General features: G+C 44.5%; 1 long non-coding RNA gene across 1 annotated transcript in view; it reads left to right on the forward strand.

Annotated features, from left to right (window-relative positions):
- The window catches only part of LOC144768474 (uncharacterized), a 381,170-nt gene that overhangs the window by 195,642 nt on the left and 166,233 nt on the right, over positions 1-19,295 (forward strand). The window contains exon 3 of the long non-coding RNA XR_013598549.1: positions 16,686-16,826. This is a non-coding gene — a long non-coding RNA (uncharacterized LOC144768474). The remainder of the gene's footprint in view (positions 1-16,685; positions 16,827-19,295) is intronic.

Genomic DNA, 19,295 nt, shown 5'->3' on the forward strand with positions numbered 1-19,295 from the left:
CTTGTCCAACTGGCTTGGCGCGTTACCTGCTCAATGGGCTGTTAGCTGACCTCAGGTCGCCTCACGAGTCGTTACATCCCAGCTATAGTTCTGTCTCATGAGGCGCTTTAGTTATGTTTCTACCAGCTATCCCCGTTGACTGTTGCGTTGGGCTGTGTATCTTGTCCCTGCCCATTTTCAGCTCGTAAGTGCGCTATCTGGGACCTCTATCCTGTGCCACTATTAATCAGTCAGCAAGGGAAACCAGTGCACCTGTATATGCACCCCGCTCCGCCACGTTTCTCAGGCGGACCCCGCGTGTGTCATCAAAATCTACCTGTGCACTTCATTTCCATTGTAGGTGCATTGTATTTACAACTGTGGGAGAATCGAGCAGTCTGGCAGGCGGTTCACTGAGCCGGTCATCGCGTGCGTGTCACCCCTGTGTATAAATAATGTGCGTCTCCTTTAAATAGCTGCACCAAGCGACTTAAAAGCTGACGTGTAGTCCATTATGTACTTTGTACAATTAGTGCGGCTCTGCTTCTCCTCTCAGCCATCTGGCCAGGGTTCCTCTCACCATATGCCTGGGGCATCTCCCTCGCCTTTACAGTCTCGTAGTTTCAATGTTCACCCTAGCAGGCTTCTACTCTCCATTTACGCGCTGCCCGTTATTTATTGCGCTCTTATTTCCCTTTCTGTGGATGTTTAGGGCAACCCTTTGCAAGCAACCTCTGGCGCTCCACCACAGGCCCGAGGCCAGCGCTCCCCAGATACTTATGCGTCTTGCAAAAATGGCGGCCGCCCTAGCTGTGCATGTTCGGAAGCGCACGCCCTCAAATGTACGCTCCTCCGTACCGGGTTGTATATGGCTTCCCCATTTCTAACGGGTACCGTGAAGACATTAGGGCCCACGCCGTGTAGCTTTCAAAACGTGTAGCCAATGCACACTGCCTACCAGTCACCACAGTAATCGCGGTTCTACCTCCTCCTCCCCGCTGGTCCACTGCCAGTTCGCCGGTGTTGTTCCAGGCACAGAGCACTTACGGTCTTGCCTGTTCCCACCTCCGGGGCTCATTCTGCAGCACCAGCGCTACTGGTTCCCGGTCGTCCTTTCACGCAAGCTCCCGGCTTTCATTTGCCGAACAGGCCTCTCTACGCGTCCAGGACGTCCACAGCTTCCGCAGCTTTCCACCAGTCGTACATCTTGCTATTCAATATCAAACTGCACGGGATCTTCCCAGCAATCAATCCTGTCAGTTACGCCCGATACACGGGGGGTAAAAACTGATAATTTCGGATTAATTAGCCCAGCCAGCGGAGCTTCTCTAGCAAGCAGCCATTCCGCTTCACGGCCAAGCCACGCCCCCCATAGCTCAAAGCATATATAAATGTTCACAGGCCATAAGCACGGTCTCTCATTTTCTAAATGAGGGGGTTATTCAGACAACAGCAGCAGTATTCTAAACAGCAAGCTTTATGTAGATCTGTAGATCTCCTTGCAAATTCACCACATATTCTGTGCTGACATTTAGCCAACTTGCAGCATGAGGTCATAAAACAACGTGGTGATTTAACAAGTAGTCCTACCCAAATAAAAAATGTCCCTGGAGTAAATATATACAGCTAATGCCACTATGGAAAGATCAATACAATCAGCCGAAAGTGAGGAGGTGTCTAGTATGTGCAACACATCAGCGCCCGGGGCACCAATGCAAGGCCAAGAAGGGGCATGATTTGTGCTGTGGGCTTCAAACAAACATATCAGACCACTAGCAAAGTAAAGAAAAAGTAATTTTAGTTTGAAGTTATGAAAATGCTTTTTTCATTTAGTTGTAGTTATGTTTGCAAAGTAAAAATATCATTACAAATAACTGATCCTTACTAGGGTCTTTTCTTCTAGTTCTTCATTTGTGAATCAATAAAATGTGTGTTAGTAAATAAAAGTAAATTACTCTGCCTATTTATTTTGACAATGTTTGATTAACACTTCCCTAAAAAATAGTTATTTGTTATGCCAGTTTGGCTTGAACTCCCCTCTGCAATCATAGTTGTTTCTTGGCCAGGTTTTGTTGTGTAGTTGAATAAATTTCCATCGTCATCACAACTGCCATACTTAGGACCAAGGGGTAAGCCCTTTCTCATGGCTCTGTTGTGCAGTATAGCACAGGTACAAATAATATTTCAGCTTGTTTCTGGTGTGTAATCCAATGTTTCTGCACTTGCATGAAAAGCTTCCCTTAAAAAATTCAAACTTGCTCTCTATTTCTGAACTAAGGGGCATATTACCAACAACTAGCGATAATTATCACTATGTTGGCTTAGCGGCAATATTTTTATCGCCAAGCTGCGGCGATTTTTATCGCTTAGGAGCCTTGCTATTATCAAGGTTTATCTCCTAAGCGATAAAAATCGGCCGAAAAGCATGAATATCGCTGAAAAGTCAGCGATATTCATGCATTACCAACCTAATGCTCCTAGCCATGTTATCCACCTACCATTGGATAACATGGCTAAGAACTGCTCTGGGGCAGGTGTTTGCTTTTGGAGATATTCGCGTTTAGCGCAGAATATCTCCAAAAGTTGGTAATAGGTGATAGCGATGTTAGCGACTGTTTCCAGTCGCTAACATCTTGGCACGCCCACTTTGCATGTTATTAGTGATAAATTTCTCTTACATGCAAAGCGGGGTCCAAGATGGTCGCTATCTCCTACTAGCTGTCGCTAACTCGTGTTAGCGACAGCTAGGTAATAGGGAGATCATTTTATCTCCGCTTTCTTGGCTTTTAAAGCCAAAAAAGCGGAGATAAACCCCCTTGATAATATGCCCCTCAGTCACTTATGTGCGTTATTGTATCTGTTATAGTAGATATTTAAAAAAAGCTCAGTAGGGTTTTTTTTTTTTAAATCTGTTTATTAGCATAGTATTTCGAGCAGCAACATGCATACAATTCCATATATATATGAGCATATGAACAATATTGGTGGTACATACATGCTTGCTCAGATCATAGAAAGAGTCATAGTGTAATAGATTTTTCATTTTCATTTTCATTCTGCTTCAAACGAACAGTCCCAACTATAACCGAACCCTCCCTCCACCCACATGAAATCCCACCCGACACTCTCTGAACAGGTACATCAGGTAAAAATCGACAAGTGGGCGACGCCCAATGTATTAACACAACTTCTCCTCTTAACATGCGCAGCTGCCACAGGTAACAGCAGTAGGGTGCTGGGGCAGGGTATAGTGGGCAGATGACGGGATATGGAAAGTAAAATAAAAAAATAAAAAACCCTTATCTTGCACTCCCTGCATCGCCAACTCGGTAAGTGTTTCTTTACATTTTTTATTTTACTTTCCCTAACCCGTCGTCTATTCTCTTCTCCCAATCCCCCCCCCCCCCGCCTCAACACTATTACCAGTGCCGGCCGCACTTACCTCTTACCAGCTGGTTCAAAAGGGCTGAATGGCAAAAACTGAGTCATGTGTACTCGCTGGATAGTTTGCTACTAAATATATTCTCATGTATGAGAAATGATGGCAGTGGTTTTAGAGAAAAGCCAGCACCTCTGTTAGTTTGCAATTGTACAGCGCGAAATATCCCCTAGCGTGCTAAATGTCAAACACTGTGCCATTCACAGTGCCACTCAGTACATAGAGGAAACCTCCATAGACATTGACCAAGTATAATTTTTTTAACAGAGCACAAAAAAGAGTCTTAGCTGACTATCCTCATTCAGTAATGTATTTGATATCAGAGAAAACCAATGAAAAATGACATTGAGCATACAGTAATCTTGGTCTCAAAGGTTTTGACGCGTCTCAAGAGTGTTGACACGTCAGTATGACAAGCAAACAGCCGACACATGTTTAGTCGATAGACGACTTCCTCAAGTCTTGAAATAGTTATAGTAGACGAATCTTAGCTTTATTATATGGCTTCGATTCGTCTACCATAACGATTTTCCGGCTCACTGATTATAAAACAGTTGATTTTAATACCTTATTCTGACTAATGAATTCTATCGGAATTACCATGCGCCCATAGGTATCTTCATATTAGAGAAGAACAGGGCTGTTCTCTCGTTGACTTACAATTATCGCTACAGGCCTCGAGGCATCATTGCTGCAGAGCTACAGAACAGCTCAGGGAGGGGGTTACTGGAACTGAGAGGCCTTGGAAGGGATGGGACCATGAGCCTCAGGGACAGGCATAGAGAGGAGCTACAGGACAGCTCGGGGAGGGGGTTACTGGAGCTGAGAGCCTTGGAGGGGATGATTGTTTCTAGTGAGGAAGGGCTCTTTATGCGAAGGGATCAGCACACTTGACGCAGTTGTTTCCACTTCTCCGAATTGTATTTTGGAAATCCGAGGTGAATGAGAGCCACGGCACGCAGTGTGATGTGGGGGCCAGTGTGTAAAAGAGCATGAACTCGCGCCATATCATTGTTCTTTGTTTTCATCCTTTTCCAAGGGTCTCAGATGCCGACCACTAGAAGCAGTAGATTTATGGATGTAAACCCAGACATATTATTTTAAACACATTTGATCTCTGCCATTAGCTTTCGTGATTTCACGCTGTAAGACCCACCCAGTCTTACTAGCCTTCGGCTCCCCTGCGGATCTTGAAGCGAGCATTGCAGCCTCCGTCGGGTTTTGGGACCGGAAGTGAGAAGGGCGATAAATACACTGACTCCTCTATATGTGAGTCTCAGCTGAGGCTGTACTGGCGGCTTCTTCTTCTGTGCGCTCACCCCTGTCAAAGCGGCACTTGGAAATCTAAACACGCTAATCTCTGCCACTGAAACATGTAAATATTTTAACGAAACGCGGGGCATATTACCAACAAAGTGGCGAAGAGAGGCGTTAGCCATCTTGGCTTAACGCCTCTCTTCACCACTTCGGAAACACTAGGATGCACCATATTACAAAGGATATGGTGCAGCCTAGTGTTTCCCCCTGCGATGGCGGTGGTTTTGACAACTTATCGCCAGCGCAGTCACCCTTGCACCAGAGTGCAAGGGTGTCTGCCAGCAGGGAGGTTTGTTTATGTTCAGGAAGGAGTTCCTTCCTGCACATAAACAAACCTTAAATGCCATTTTGTCACTTACGTGTGTGCTGGTTCATGCAGCACACATGTAAGTTACAAATTGGCATTTTTAAAAAGAAGTTTGTTTATGTACAGGAAGGAACACTTTCCTGTAGATAAAGAAACCTTGGCATTTTGCTTTTTACATGTGTGCTGCACAAGGCAGCACACATGGAAAAAGCAAAAACAAGAAGAAATTAAGCATTTCTCCTCGTTTCGCCACCAACCCCTTCCATGCTCATGACGAGCTCAGCTCGTCATGCAGTACACTGCTCGTGTGCTCATGACGAGCTGAGCTCATCATGAACAATGGGAAATAATGAGTAACAGCGCTCAGGGGGATTGCTGTAGCATTGATGAGGTTAAGAACAGGTCTTACCTGTCCTTAAATTCGGTGCTGCCACCTATTATCGCCTCTCTTGATAATAGGTGGCAGCGTCGAAGTAAATGGGTGTCGCGGTGGAAAGCCCACCGCAACACCCACTGCGATGAGTTTATCGTGAAAGGGGCCCTATTACCAAGGCAGCGTTAAGTCAATTAACTTGGCTTTAAGCCACGTTAATTGACTTAACGCTGCCTTGATAATAGGGTGATGCAAATATCGCCGCGTTATCGGCAGAAAAGTGCAGATAACGCGGCGATGAGGGGCTTGGTAATATGCAAAAAAAGGAAGCACCGATGCCAGCTACCTGCTGGGGTGGCCACGGGGGGGGGGGGAGAAGGAGGGGGGTTTGGGCAGCAGCAACTTATGACAAGGTGTCAAAGGGTCTTCATTTCAGTGCGTCATTCACAAGAGTGAAAGCCAAATTGGGTACACTCTTAGCAGGTGAAGAAAAAATGCAGTGATACCTGAAATTCACTCAGAGAAACCCCCATAACAGACAAGCCGAGACAGAGAACGCACAGACTGTGGGAGGTGGTAATGGGGAGAAGGCAAGCACAGTAAGAAAATAGTTATGTGCAACACTCGAGTAAAGGGGCCCATAGCTGTGGAAGGATGCACATGACTGTCATGCTGTAATGTGTCCGGACTAACAAGCCGTATACCAATCTGAAGGCTGCATTTAGGGCCTAACCCAATGACTAGAGGGACCGGAGCATGGAAGGAGCGTGCGCAAAACTTTTCCCGCCCTCTTAGCCACTTCTGGATTGTGCATGCATAATAAATTGACTATACAGTATTACCTATTGGGACATTGTTTCGTGGATGCACCTTCCTTACCCAGTCTTGATTTGGTATATGGGTCACACTCCTGTAATATTTACCTCACTTTGTAAGTACGGCGCAATGTGTTACAAGATTCATGCTGCAAGTACGTCACGAAAATGACGCACCGTCAGCGTTAAACTGTCAGCATGGGCTCATGCATAAGCCCCCTTGTCTTTTTCCCCTACATTGGCATACAATGGCTGCCAGGCGCCAACGCAGGCACCCTTGCCCCATGGTGCAAGGCTGACTGGGTTGCTGGGTTCATTGATGTTGTGGCTCCATCTCTTCTCGAGGCGTCTGCAGGTACATCTTGACTACTGGTGGGCGGGAATGAACCAGTAGGCCTTCTTGGAGTGTTGTTTGCCTGGACATTCTTGAGTTTGCCAGGGTGTCGGCGCAATTAGAGATCCATCGGTGTAGGTTGTGCGCTGTAGTGTTGGTGTCTGTAAGCATTGGCGGAGTGGTGATGCTGAGGGAATTGACAAGAACTTCTTCTGTGGCCTTGATCCAGCTGCGATGGGTAGGGAACAATGATGGCGGTGGTGTATGGTGTGCGTGGTGAAGGTGGGATGTATACAATGATGGATGGTCCTGTAGAGTTTGGTGGTGTAGCTGTAGTTGAATGTTCCTGCTGGCAGAGAAGACGGGATCGAGCATGTGTCTGGATATGTGAGCTGGTCGGTGACTATCTGCTTGAGCCTGATGTTGTGAGGATCTTCAGGAGGGTGGTGGTGTTCTAGTCACTGGGGTTGTCCAAGAGGAAGTTGAGGTCTCTGCGGGATGTAGTCGATGGATGCGAGAGCCTGGGGTGCAATGACGTCTACAATAGCATCTGTTAATAGGGAGTCATTCATTCAAATATGCTTTATTCGATCACAAGTATCATAAAAGCGGTACAGAACCATAAAAAATCTGGAATAAAATGCATTTATAAAATATAAAGAAGTTAAAAGATTAAAAGCAGAGGATTAAGACATGATTTTCCCAAAGGTAATGCATTGCCGTTACAGGGTAGAGGACACATTTTCTATTATTATTAAAATATCCCCAGCATATCTCTAATCAACGGTTAATAGCAAAGTTACAATCATGAAAGTGCTCCTGCACAGAAAATCATTGTTCAATTTGGAACCACTGCCTTGATAATAATTTTTGAGCGGATAATTGATGCACAGCCCAAGTACTTGGCAACTCCGCATACGAACAGAGACCTTGAGGCATCTGTCCGCCGGATGCGAAACGCCACTAGGTGGTTCTTGGTTCCCAGTTGGGGTGCAAATTGGGGTGAGCCCTTTTGTCCTAGCCTGTTTATAGGCCGGACTTGCAAATAATAGGTGGGCTACTGATTCTTGCTGTGCTCCGCAACACGGACAGTGGGCTGAGGCATATTTTGTGGGGTCCCGTTGAGCAAGCGTGGAGTTTAAGTATAAGGAGCCAAAGCGGAACTGCATGTAGAGAATCCTATCTCTAGGAAGTTTAATAAAATCTAATTATGGTTCCTGGTAACTAACGTGTTTGTGAAGGAGGAATTCGTCAGTTAGTCTCCCAAGCCTAGAGTGGTGCACAAGCTGATAGTTAACCCAGTTCCAGTAAATTCTTTTAAGCTCTACCTTGGTCAAGGGGGCCTGATCCTCCCAGGATTCTGCTAGGCCTAGTTTGCACAATAGATCCTTCAGATCCCTTAGCCATTTTACCCTCTAATTTGTATCCAAAGCAATCAACTCAGTAAGGCCAGCAGCGTAATGTGTCAGTTCTGGGGTGCGTCTTACTCTTGCCCAGTACAATAGGGGACGAAGTCTGGCCTTCTCACTAAATGAGCGTCTACCCATATCGAGAAATAATGGCTTCAGGGGTGTATGGAGACCAAGTCTCTGATGAATTTATTATCTGATCTTTGGATCTCTAGAGTATTCTCAAAGCCCCAGAGTTCGGCGCCGTAAATTGCCGAACTCACCGCTTTACCCTCATACACCACTAAAGCCGGAGCAACCAATCGGGACATAGAGGAACGCTGCTCTCTTGAGATGGCACCCTACACCCGTTTATGATTTAGTAACATCTTACTCAGATGCGACCCCTAAGCCATTTTATCAGAAAGCCTAACTCCCAGGTAGTCGAAGGAATGAACTCTCTCTGAAGGAGAACCATTCAGGGAGAGTTTAGGTCTAAAATTGCTCCCAGGGTTGAAAGCCATGAACTTAGTTTTGGTGATATTAATGGTGAGGCCCCTTGAGGTACAAAATAGTTGGAAGCGAGTAAGGAGGTTTTGGAGGCCCATCGGAGTTTTAGATATAAGGAGGGTATCATCCGCAAAGAGGAGAGTAGCAATTTTTTCCCCTGCCAGGGAGAGGTGTGGCGCCGCGGCCAGGGCGACTGACGCTGGAATCTGGGGATCAGGGTTCGATCCCCGGCTCCGGCGGCAGGTTAGCCCAGCACCATGTGACTCTGGGCAATAGCTCGCTTAATCTTCCCGACGGCCCCCAGCGCCTAGAGACCCTTACGGGTGACTGTGCGCTTTACAAATGTGGATTATTATTATTATTATTATTATTATTAGGTGCATCTGCTGTAACTTGGCTCAGAAAGTCAACCACACCGTTCACGTAAAGTGAAAAAAGAGTGGGAGCCAGCACACAACCCTGGTGGACACCCCTGTTTACTGGTATCTTCTCTGTGGTTTGCCCTTGGTCACCCCATCTAACTCGGGGAAAGGTGTCCTCGTGGAGGCGTATTAGAAGAGATAGAATATAGGGGGGATACCCCTATCCTGGAGCACTGACCATAGCTTTGTGCGTGGGACCAGATCAAAAGCTGTCTTAAGGTCAATGAATGCCAGATATAGACTTCCCTTAGCAATCACTACCACCTTCCAATAAAGAAGGAGTCTAAAAACTTGGTCGATTGTGCTGGTGGCTTTCCTAAAGCCTGCTTGGCAGTTTGAGAGGATTCCCACCTCCTCCATCCAAAGCTGTATCCTATTCAGGAGGGTTTTGACTACCACTTTCTGCATACAGTCTAATAGGCTAATAGGCCTATAGTTGGCAGGGTACTGGCGATCACCTTTTTTATAGATGGGTATTACCTCTGCTTCTTCCCACGACTTCGGTACTCCCACTCCTTCTATTATGCTGTTAATCAGGAGAAGAATGTGTTTGGCCCATTTAAGTGGGTCCAATAATAACAGGTCGCCTGGGATAGCATCTGGGCCAGCCGCTTTTGCAGGGGTAATGCTATTGATGGCGGACACCACCTCATTCAGAGTAAACAGGTTTGTGGCTTCGGAGGGAGTTGTTGCCTGGATGTCATGTAGATTAACTGGCTCTCCCTCAGCTTCCCCAGAATATATGTGAGCAAAATGGTCCCACCAAACCTTGCTCCCTATGTGGTTCGGGATCGGAGGATTATCGGACCGTTCTCTCCTCTTAATTAGATCCTAAAAAGAAGCTGAGTTTTTCTTGCTTGACGCCTCCTTTAGATCCTCCCAATGGGCCTCTTCCCAATCCCGCTTAGCAAGTTTTAGCGACAGTTTATAGGCCTTTCTCGCAATTTTAATCAAGGGAGAGTTTTGGCTTTTACAGCTGCTTTTAGGGCTTGCCTTTTCTCCTTACAGCTCGCCGTGAACCGTGGGTCAGAATTCCTTTGATGGCTCTTACCCTTGCCTTTGCGAACACTTCCTACAAACTGAGCGCCAATCCGACAAATAGTATCTTGGTGGATTAGAGGTATCTTCTCCCGCTCTTGCGATGCTACCATGGCTTCCTCCAGGCCGTCTATCTTTGCGGCCAAAATTGACGAGATGAACTCGATCTTTGAGTCATCCCCCACCATCTTGGACCACCTTAGGTGCCTGCCACAATTGATCAAGATTATCTCCTTAGAGGGAGGTAAGGTCCTCTGGCTTGGGATAGAGTTAGTAGGCTGAGATGACCATCTATTCTGCATAGTTAGAGTTAGCGGGTAGTGATCACTGTCAATGGTAAAGCCCACCTCCATATCGATGACATCTACCCAGAGGCGTTAGTCCACTAGAAAATAGTCAATTTCAGATGGACATGTGTCAAAGCCCAGCTCACCTGAGTTTCTGTTCAGTTCTGATGAAGACAGTCCGACCCCACCCTGAAACTGCTTGTTCCAGCACACTAGTTTTAAACAGTGCACTAAGAACCAGAAGCTCAAGGGAAAGGGGTAAGTGGATAAAATAAAAAAAAGAGAGACAACACCGTTCTTGCATTTCCACTGTAGAAGTGCTGCTATAATCTGCGGCCCTCTCTGACTTCTGTAGAAACTGGTGCCTAATGAAACATAAACAAGGAACAGATAAGTGCAACCTATCCCTAAATGTGTTCCTGACTAACCCTTAATCTATTAGAAATTCGCTTCTAAAAGTACCTCTTGAATCCTGGTCTTTAGCTTCCAGGTTTGGAATGTGTTACTGTTCTGGGATGTGCTTTCTATTACTGTAAAACTTCTGTAAAATCAAACGAATATCATTATCAGAATTACCAACATCTAACATTCACCTAATATAACTAAAGCCGCAGGGCCCGATTCACAGAATGAACTTAACACTCAATTCTAAACTTACTACTATTTTGGTATTCACAGAATGCACTTACTACTTTTGGCATTTTCAGAATGAACTTACTACTTTTGGTATTCACAGAAGTTAGGATTTTGTCTTTAGTCTGTCTTAAGTCTGTCTTACGTTTTTCTTAAGACAAACTTAAGACAAAATCCTAACTTCTGTGAATACCAAAAGTAGTAAGTTCATTCTGTGAATGCCAAAATAATAGTAAGTTTAGGATTGAGTCCTAAGTTCATTCTGTGAATCGGGCCCGCAATTCTTAATACTTTTACTGTTACCGGGTTTACTATGGCAGTTATACTAAAGGGTCCAATGAAACGTGGTTGCAGCTTTCGGGATCCCTCTATATTTAGGTTCTTTGTGGAGAGCCATACTTTGTCACTGATTTTATACATTGGGTCCTCAGATCTGTGTTTGTCTGCCTGTCTTTTCATGCTTTCTTTGTACTTTAATAAATGTTTCCTGGCCTTGTCTTGTATGTCACCTAATCTTGTTAGTCTATCTGTTACTGTAGGCAACCGGGAATCTTCTAATAAAATGGGTATAGCTCTCGGATGATACCCCTGCATGAAATAGAATGGTGAGCAAAGTAGAGCTGCTTGCTTAGTATTATTATAAACAAACTCCGCTACAGGGAGAGCTTCCAACCATTCACTAGAACAATCAGCCAATAAACAACATAGCGTTTGAAGTAAGGTTTGGTTCAGTCGTTCAGTTTGTCCATCTGTTTCTGGATGGAAAGCAGTAGATAATGCCACATCTATTTTCAGTTTTTCGTATCATTTTTTCCAAAGAGTTGAAGTGACTACCTCGGTCTGACACCACTTTACTTGGCAAACCATGTAAACGCACAATTTCTCTTATGAAAATATCGGCAAATTCTGCCGCAGTTGGCAATTTCCGTAATGGTACAAAATGTGCCATTTTTGACAAAAAATCCACTATCACTAACACTGTTGTGAAGGATTTTACTGGTGGTAAACCTACAATAAAGTCTACACTCACAGTGTGCCACGGTTGTTTGGGTGATGGCAATGGTATTAACAAACCGTCAGGGGCCTTATGAGAAGATTTATGTCTTGCACAAACTGGACAGGTAGTGACAAATTGCTTAATGTCCTTACTCATATTATCCCACCAAAAATGTTTTCGCACATTTTCCTGGGTTTTTACCCAGCCAGGATGACCTGCCAACGGTGAGGCGTGATGCCAAATTATCACCTGTGTTTGTAATTCTGTGGTGGGCACTAACAGCATGTTGTCGTGATACAATAAACCTCGTTGTATTGAGTTATGGGAATCCTTTAACCAATCTTGAGGTGCTATTTGCATGTGTGCATTATATAGATCTGTGATGAAATCCTTCTGTTGTACTGGTGCCAAAAGTTTTTGGGGAGGAATAATGGGTTCCCCTATTTTGTCTTGTTTCATGTCTGAGGTATGTCCGTATCTAGATAACACATCAGATTGAATTTGTTGTGCACCTGGTCTATAGGTTATAACGAAGTCAAATGTACTAAAAAAAGTTAACCAGTGCATCTGACGTGGAGTTAATGGGCCCGATTCACAGAATGAACTTAAGACTCAGTCCTAAACTTACTACTATTTTGGTATTCACAGAATGCACTTATTACTTTTGGCATTCACAGAATGAACTTACTACTTTTGGTATTCACAGAAGGTAGGATTTTGTCTTCTGACGTGGAGTTAATGGGCCTAACTTCTGTGAATACCAAAAGTAGCAAGTTCATTCTGTGAATGCCAAAAGTAGCAAGTGCATTCTGTGAATACCAACATAGTAGTAAGTTTAGGATTGAGTCTTAAGTTCATTCTGTGAATCGGGCCCGATTCACAGAACTAACTTAAGACAAAATCCTAAACTTACTACTTTTGGTATACACAGAAGTTAGGATTTTGTCTTAAGACAGACTTAAGACAGACTTAAGACAGACTTAAGTTAGGATTCTGTCTTAAGTCGGTCTTAAGTCTGTCTTAAGTCTGTCTTAAGACAAAATCCTAACTTCTGTGTATACCAAAAGTAGTAAGTTTAGGATTTTGTCTTAAGTTAGTTCTGTGAATCAGCCCCAATGTTCTTATGGTCAGAAAATATGGTAACAGGGTACTTGGCTCCCATTAAATGGTGCCTCCATTCAGAAAAGGCTACTTTGATAGCTAATAGTTCTCTTTCAGCCACAGTGTAATTTTGTTCAGCTGGTAATTACTTTTTGGAATAGAAGGCTATAGGATGTAATTGGCCATCTACTGCATCTCGATGAGAGAGAACTCCTCCTAAAGCTACTTGTGAAGCATCCGCTTTAACAAAAAATGGCAAGTCAGGATCAGGATGTTTCAGAATTGGGGCTGAAGTGAACGTTTGTTTCAGAAGTTGAAAGGCGATTAATCCAGAGGTCAATTCTGACCCATCCACTGCACATACTGCTTCTGGACAAGGCTTTAGGCAAATAGGAAGACCTAATGTGTTAGCTAACTTATTATCCACAAAATGTCCTGTTGCTCCTGAATCCAGTAGGACAGGACTAGAATGTCTAACTTAGGTAGTAACAATTAAAAAGATCTGAATTATGAAATGTCTAGGTATGTGCGGTACCATGAAGGCTGCAGAATTAGAGGTTTGATTAAGATGTTTTCTCGAACAAGTACGTCCCCCTTGTCGAGCTTAATCGTTTCACGACTCAGTTGAGGAGATAGAGGAAACTGTACCCTTTCGTGAAGTTTTAGGTTTTACTGGACATTCTCTGGCAAAATGTCCTGCCTTGACACAATATAAACATAATTGAAGTTTTCTCCTTTCTTTTTCCTCTGACGTGAGTGGACCTCTGAGTGTCCCTATTTGCATAGGCTCAGGTTCAGGGAGTTTATTATCTGTGTCTTTTTTCTCATGTCTAATGAAAGTTAACCGCGATTCCAGTTTGGATTTATCTCCCTTTCTTTCTCCTAGTCTGTGTTCCAATTTCACGACTAAATCTACAAAGTCAGAATAGTCTTCTGGCAAATCAACGATATGAGCCAGCGCGTCTTTTAACTTGTCTCTGAAACCTTTATAAAAAAGGAGACACGCTTTTCTTCTGGCCAACGTGTCTCGGTGAGTAAACGATTAAAACTGGTGATATAGGTCAATAAATCCGTGTTACCTTGTTTAAGATTTAAAAGCTCATTATCACTTGCCTGCATAAAAGTGTGTTTTGAAAAAAGGCTGGTCATAGTACGTTTAAATTGATTCCAATTATGGAGGATGGGATCATCTCTATCCACAAAAGGAATTGACCAATTGGCTGCTGTACCGCCCAAATAAGACGAGACGAATGCCACTTTCGTAGCATCAGTAGGGAACTGTTGTGGTTTACAAACGAAGTGTAATTGACATTGATTGATAAAAACATGGAATTTGTTACTATCTCCATGAAAACGTTCAGGTGCTGCTAAAGGCACAGCATTATGAACATTAACAGTAACCTCAACTGGGGGAGGGAAAGTTGTATGTTTTGCTCGCGCCACTGTCTCTGAAGAGGTTTTAAACAAAGGCGCAAAAGCTGTGTTCCACTGAGACTCCCTAGGTTTATACCTGCTTAAATCCTGTTTTAAAAAGGTGTTTTCCAACTTTAATTTGTCTATTTCCTCTTGCATATGTTGCAAGAGGCCAGACACTAATTCATTATGGGCCAAGTCCTCGTTTAGGGCCTGCGCCATATCCGTGGCGTCAATACCCTCTGTTTCTTCCCCGGCATTCATCGTCCAACAGAACTGAATATTTTAAGGCTTGTGCTTCTGTCAAAGCCCAGCTCACCTGAGTTTCTGTTCAGTAGTGATGGAGGTTGAAGACAGTACGACCCCACCCTGAAACTGCTTGTTCCAGCACACTAGTTTTAAACAGTGCACTAAGAACCAGGGGCCTCATTTATGAAAAGTGACGCATCGCTGCGTGAAAACAGCGATGCGTCACTTTTCACTGCGCTCTCCCTGCGACATGATTGATGCATCATATTTATAATATGACGCATCATGTCGCAAGGAGTTACAGATACGTCAGTATTTCTGACGTATCTGTAGGCGCAAAAGTGACGCATTGCTGGAGTGTGTCACAAAAGTGACACAACTCCAGCAATGCTTCCTTTCACATGGGGAAAGCCCCATATGAAAGGGCTTGCGTCAGTCTTACGCCTGCTGTGAGGCAGGCGCAAGATTTTGACGCACCAGCATCCTAAAAGTGACACAGTGAAATCTCATAGATTTCACTGCGTCACTATTACGAGGCTTTTTGCGGGTGAACGCCCCCTCTGCATACATTATACCTGACATAGGTATAATGTAGCACAGGGGTTTACAAAGTGACGCATCTGCTTAGATGCGTCACTTTGTAAATAGTGCGCATCAGGAGGCATGTTTTACGCCGCCGATGTGTCACAAAAAGTGACGCATCGGAAGCGCAAAACTCACGCAAGGCCTCATAAATGAGGCCCCAGAAGCTCAAGGGAAGGGGGGAGGTGGATAAAATAAAAAAAAGAGAGACAACACCGCTCTTGCGTTTCCATTGTAGAAGTGCTGCTAAAATCTGCGGCCCTCTCTGACTTCTGTAGAAACTGGTGCCTAATGAAACATAAACAAGGAACAGATAAGTGCAACCTATCCCTAAATGTGTTCCTGACTAACCCGTAATCTATTAGAAATTCTCTTCTAAAAGTGCCTCTTGGTTCCTGGTCTTTAGCTTCCAGGTTTGGAATGTCTTACTGTTCTGGGATGTGCTTTCTAGTACTGTAAAACGTCTGTAAAATCAAACGAATATCATTATCAGAATTAACAACATCTAACATTCTCTTTAATATAACTAAAGCCTAACAGCCTGATTCATCAAGCCGAATTGCGCTCGCAAAGGGCCAGATTCTGAGAATCTGGCCCTTTGCGAGCGCAATATTTGCATTTGGGATTCATCATCCCAAATGCAAAAATCGGTAATTGCTAATTCGCTAAATTGCGAGGAATTACATTTAAGAAATCTCTATTTGAGATTCCTTAAATGCAATTCATCAACCATTTTTAAATTGCTAATTCGCAATTTCGGGCCGCTATTTACCGAGAGGTCAGACCTCTCGGTAAAAAGCAAAAACTTAGAAAAATGCTTTTAAAAGCATTTTTCTAAGTTGCATGTTGCACACACACATGTCCTTTGGACATGTGTGTGCGCAACACCTGTTACAATTTGCATTTAATGGGGGCTTCAGGGTGTCCTTTGGACACCCCTGGCACCCTTTAAATCGCTATCTTATTTGCGAGTAGCAAATTGCTAATCGCAAATAAGGAATGTGTAGGAATCGCTATTTATTTAGCAATTCCTACATGAATACCGTTTTGAGAGTCCTTAATAGCGATTCGCTATGAATCGCTATTAGGGGCTCGCAAAACGGCCCGTTGATGAATAAGGCTGTTTATTCTTAATAGCAAACTCACTTTTCACACATTTCCAGACTTTTTATAAAACAAATACTGTACTTTTACATCAAAATACAGCAGGTATTTGTGCAAGTCCTTGATTTACTGTTTGCCTTGCTGTCAATGATTTCCTCTGTTCGATTCTTAAAAAGTTCCATGTAAAACAATGTTTATTTCACAAAGTTCCACAAAGTATTCTTGTAACAAAGGGTTTGAACCACAAAGTTCGTGGGAGATATCTTGTTCCAAATTGTCTTTACATGAATCCAGAAATCGCCGACAAAGTTCTTTCAGGTAATGAAAAGTTTTGCACTTACTTGTTGCTGAAAAGGGATACTGATCAGTCTAACCTTGTCTTCTTTCTCTTTTGCAGGTCGATTGCAGTGGACAGAAGAGGGGCTGAGGCAAGAAGGAGCCGGAAACCGGAAGAAGGAAGAGCCAGCAGCAGCGCCCGTTGAAGCCAATGAAGGTCTGGAGAGAGCAGGAGTGCCAGCGCCGAAGGATCTGTTCTCAGGTAAGTGGGAGGTAGACGAGCACAAGCACTGGGTGAGGCTCAGGGGCTGCCTTTTATAGACAGGGCTGGGTGTGGTTCGAAGAGCTGGATGTGGTTCGAAGAACTGGGTGTGGTTCTCACAAACAGGTGTGCAGAGCTTCAGTTAGTATGCTAATGAGTTGAAGTAACACATGGCCTAGGGAGGAGTGCTCTAAATAAGCCTTGGTGAAAGTAAGGTCCAATGTGCAAACAAGACAGCAATGTCCAAACTTGTGAATACATTGAGCAGCATACACAGAAGTCTTAGGGAGGGGCTGCGATAACAAGAAAGGCTTTCAATCGTATGTTCAAAGAGAGCTATTACAGAGACCACTAGTGCAATGAGAGGGAACATGCTCTTTGCTGTGCACAAACCCTAAAGAAATGCTAATTGGTTGAACGTATTTTCCCCCCCAAGATCGGAAGGGGTTCTGCCATTGGCCGCTCTAAGGTCAAATTCCAAGGTGATAGCATTTACTTGAGTTATAACCTCGGACCATCTTTTAACAGGCGGCAAGGCTAAAGGGGGCACACCCCATTTGCTGTCCTCATCCCTAGTATTCAAAAGATCATCGCAGCTTAGTGGCTCGAATGTACAGTTAAAGTCACCAGCTACAATAATTTTTGCTGAAGGGGGGCATCTAGATAAAAGTTCTTCCAGTTTTGCCAGGATTGCCGAAGTCTTGCCACCCACTGTCCCCCTTATATAAACATAAAAAAGTTTCAAAGGCTTGGCACCCTTGGACCCTTTAGGGATAACCACAGGATATCTTGGCACTCACTATCCTGCAAAGAGTCAGACCATCCCAGATCTATTCTGATCCATATTAATAGGCCTCCCGAGGACCTACCTTTGCCGCTGGTAATAGCAGGGATATGGAATGTGGAATAGCCGGGATTGAATAAAGCCCCCATGCTCCAAGTGTCCTGGAATAGACATACATCGTGGGTTCCCACAAACTCATTCCAGGATGGTATGGACATATTTTTCTTTAGGCTGGCTATGTTCCAAGAGAGAATAGTCAGATGATTCTGCGCTTGTGAGTTAGGTGAGAGAGTGTCATTATTATTGGCCGTGTTTTGAGGTGAGGACTGAAGGGGGGCCACAGGGTGGACAGGATGCTGCAAAAGTGAGGGGCGACTCCTGCTTGCGCTTGTCTCTGGGAAATTGTATAGGAGTCAATCGTTAGCGTCAAGCTCAGACGAAAACCCCTCTACTGCCTGGGGGATCTTCCCTTTCTACATTAGAAGCAGATAGAATGGGGTTGCGCCTAAGCTGGATACGCGAAGAGTCTGGGGATGAAGTTCTAAACTCAAGTGCAACCAGGTTGTCAACCAGTGCAGCATCCACCAAAGTTAGCTCAATATTGTCTAGTGGGGAGTGGGGAGAAGAGCATCTCCTGGCTTAGATAATGTCCTCCCTGATAACAGAACGGCACCCTTGTACATAGCGGATCCAATGGATCGATTTGTTGATTAGGGAGTCGCTGGGTTCATATCTGCTGGGGTCGGTGGTTTTAGGAACATTGGCCAAAAAAACTATATTGGGGGATGTACTCTCAGCCCCAGCATGCTTTGAGCCTAGGGAGGGCATAAAGGCCGGGAGGGGACCCGAGCTCTGTGAAGTGTGCCATGTACTTTGAGAAGTGGCTGGGTGACTTGATCTACCTCCCCGCTCGAGGCCATTGTAAGCGTCATGCAGTGTGTGGTTTCATGCTCCCCCAAACCTCCCAGGTTGTTCTAACAAGACCCCCAATGTACCCAGAGTTTTCAGTTTTTGGCTGTTCAGTGGGTGTGATGGCACTCGGACGGAACGCAGGGTCTGTCCGCCTCCATTGGGAGTGGGTTCCTGAGTAACTGTAAAGAGTGGAAGCAAGGAAATCAGACAGCATGATTCTCAACCTCCCTAATTCTCCTCTAAGTTCCCCAATAACAGCTAATAGGTCCTTAGTGGAGTGATTACAGGATCAACAAAGTGACGTCCTCTGGTTGACCAAAGGCGGCGGTGGTAGTATGGGGACAGGTTGATCACTAAGTGAGGCTAGGGGGGCATATCTGTTAACACATGAGACAATTGGGCCCACCTCACCTAGTCCTCTCTCCTCTAACTGTGCATCCTCTTGATTGTGGACTATGAAGTCTGCCTCCCGCTGCGGCTGATTAGCTACCTCCTTTTTCCTGCCCAGTTTCGATCTGTGGAACAAGTGCGGTATTACAAGACTTTTGGGTTTAACAACAGGGGAATTGGATGTGACTTCTACCTCCTTTGCACTATGATCGTCTGAAAGAATATCTTCACATTCCTGTATGACACTATCTATCCTATCCATTACGCAATTGGCTGCGGCATTTTTAATTGTTTTCTTATGCCTCTTTTTCTTGGATTGGGCTACTAGCGAACCATTAGTTCCCCCCGCTCCCTCCATTGCTTTCTTCTTTCCCATTGGTGTT

This window comes from Lissotriton helveticus, chromosome 1_1 (genome assembly GCF_964261635.1).
Source record: "Lissotriton helveticus chromosome 1_1, aLisHel1.1, whole genome shotgun sequence".
Lineage (NCBI taxonomy): Eukaryota > Metazoa > Chordata > Amphibia > Caudata > Salamandridae > Lissotriton > Lissotriton helveticus.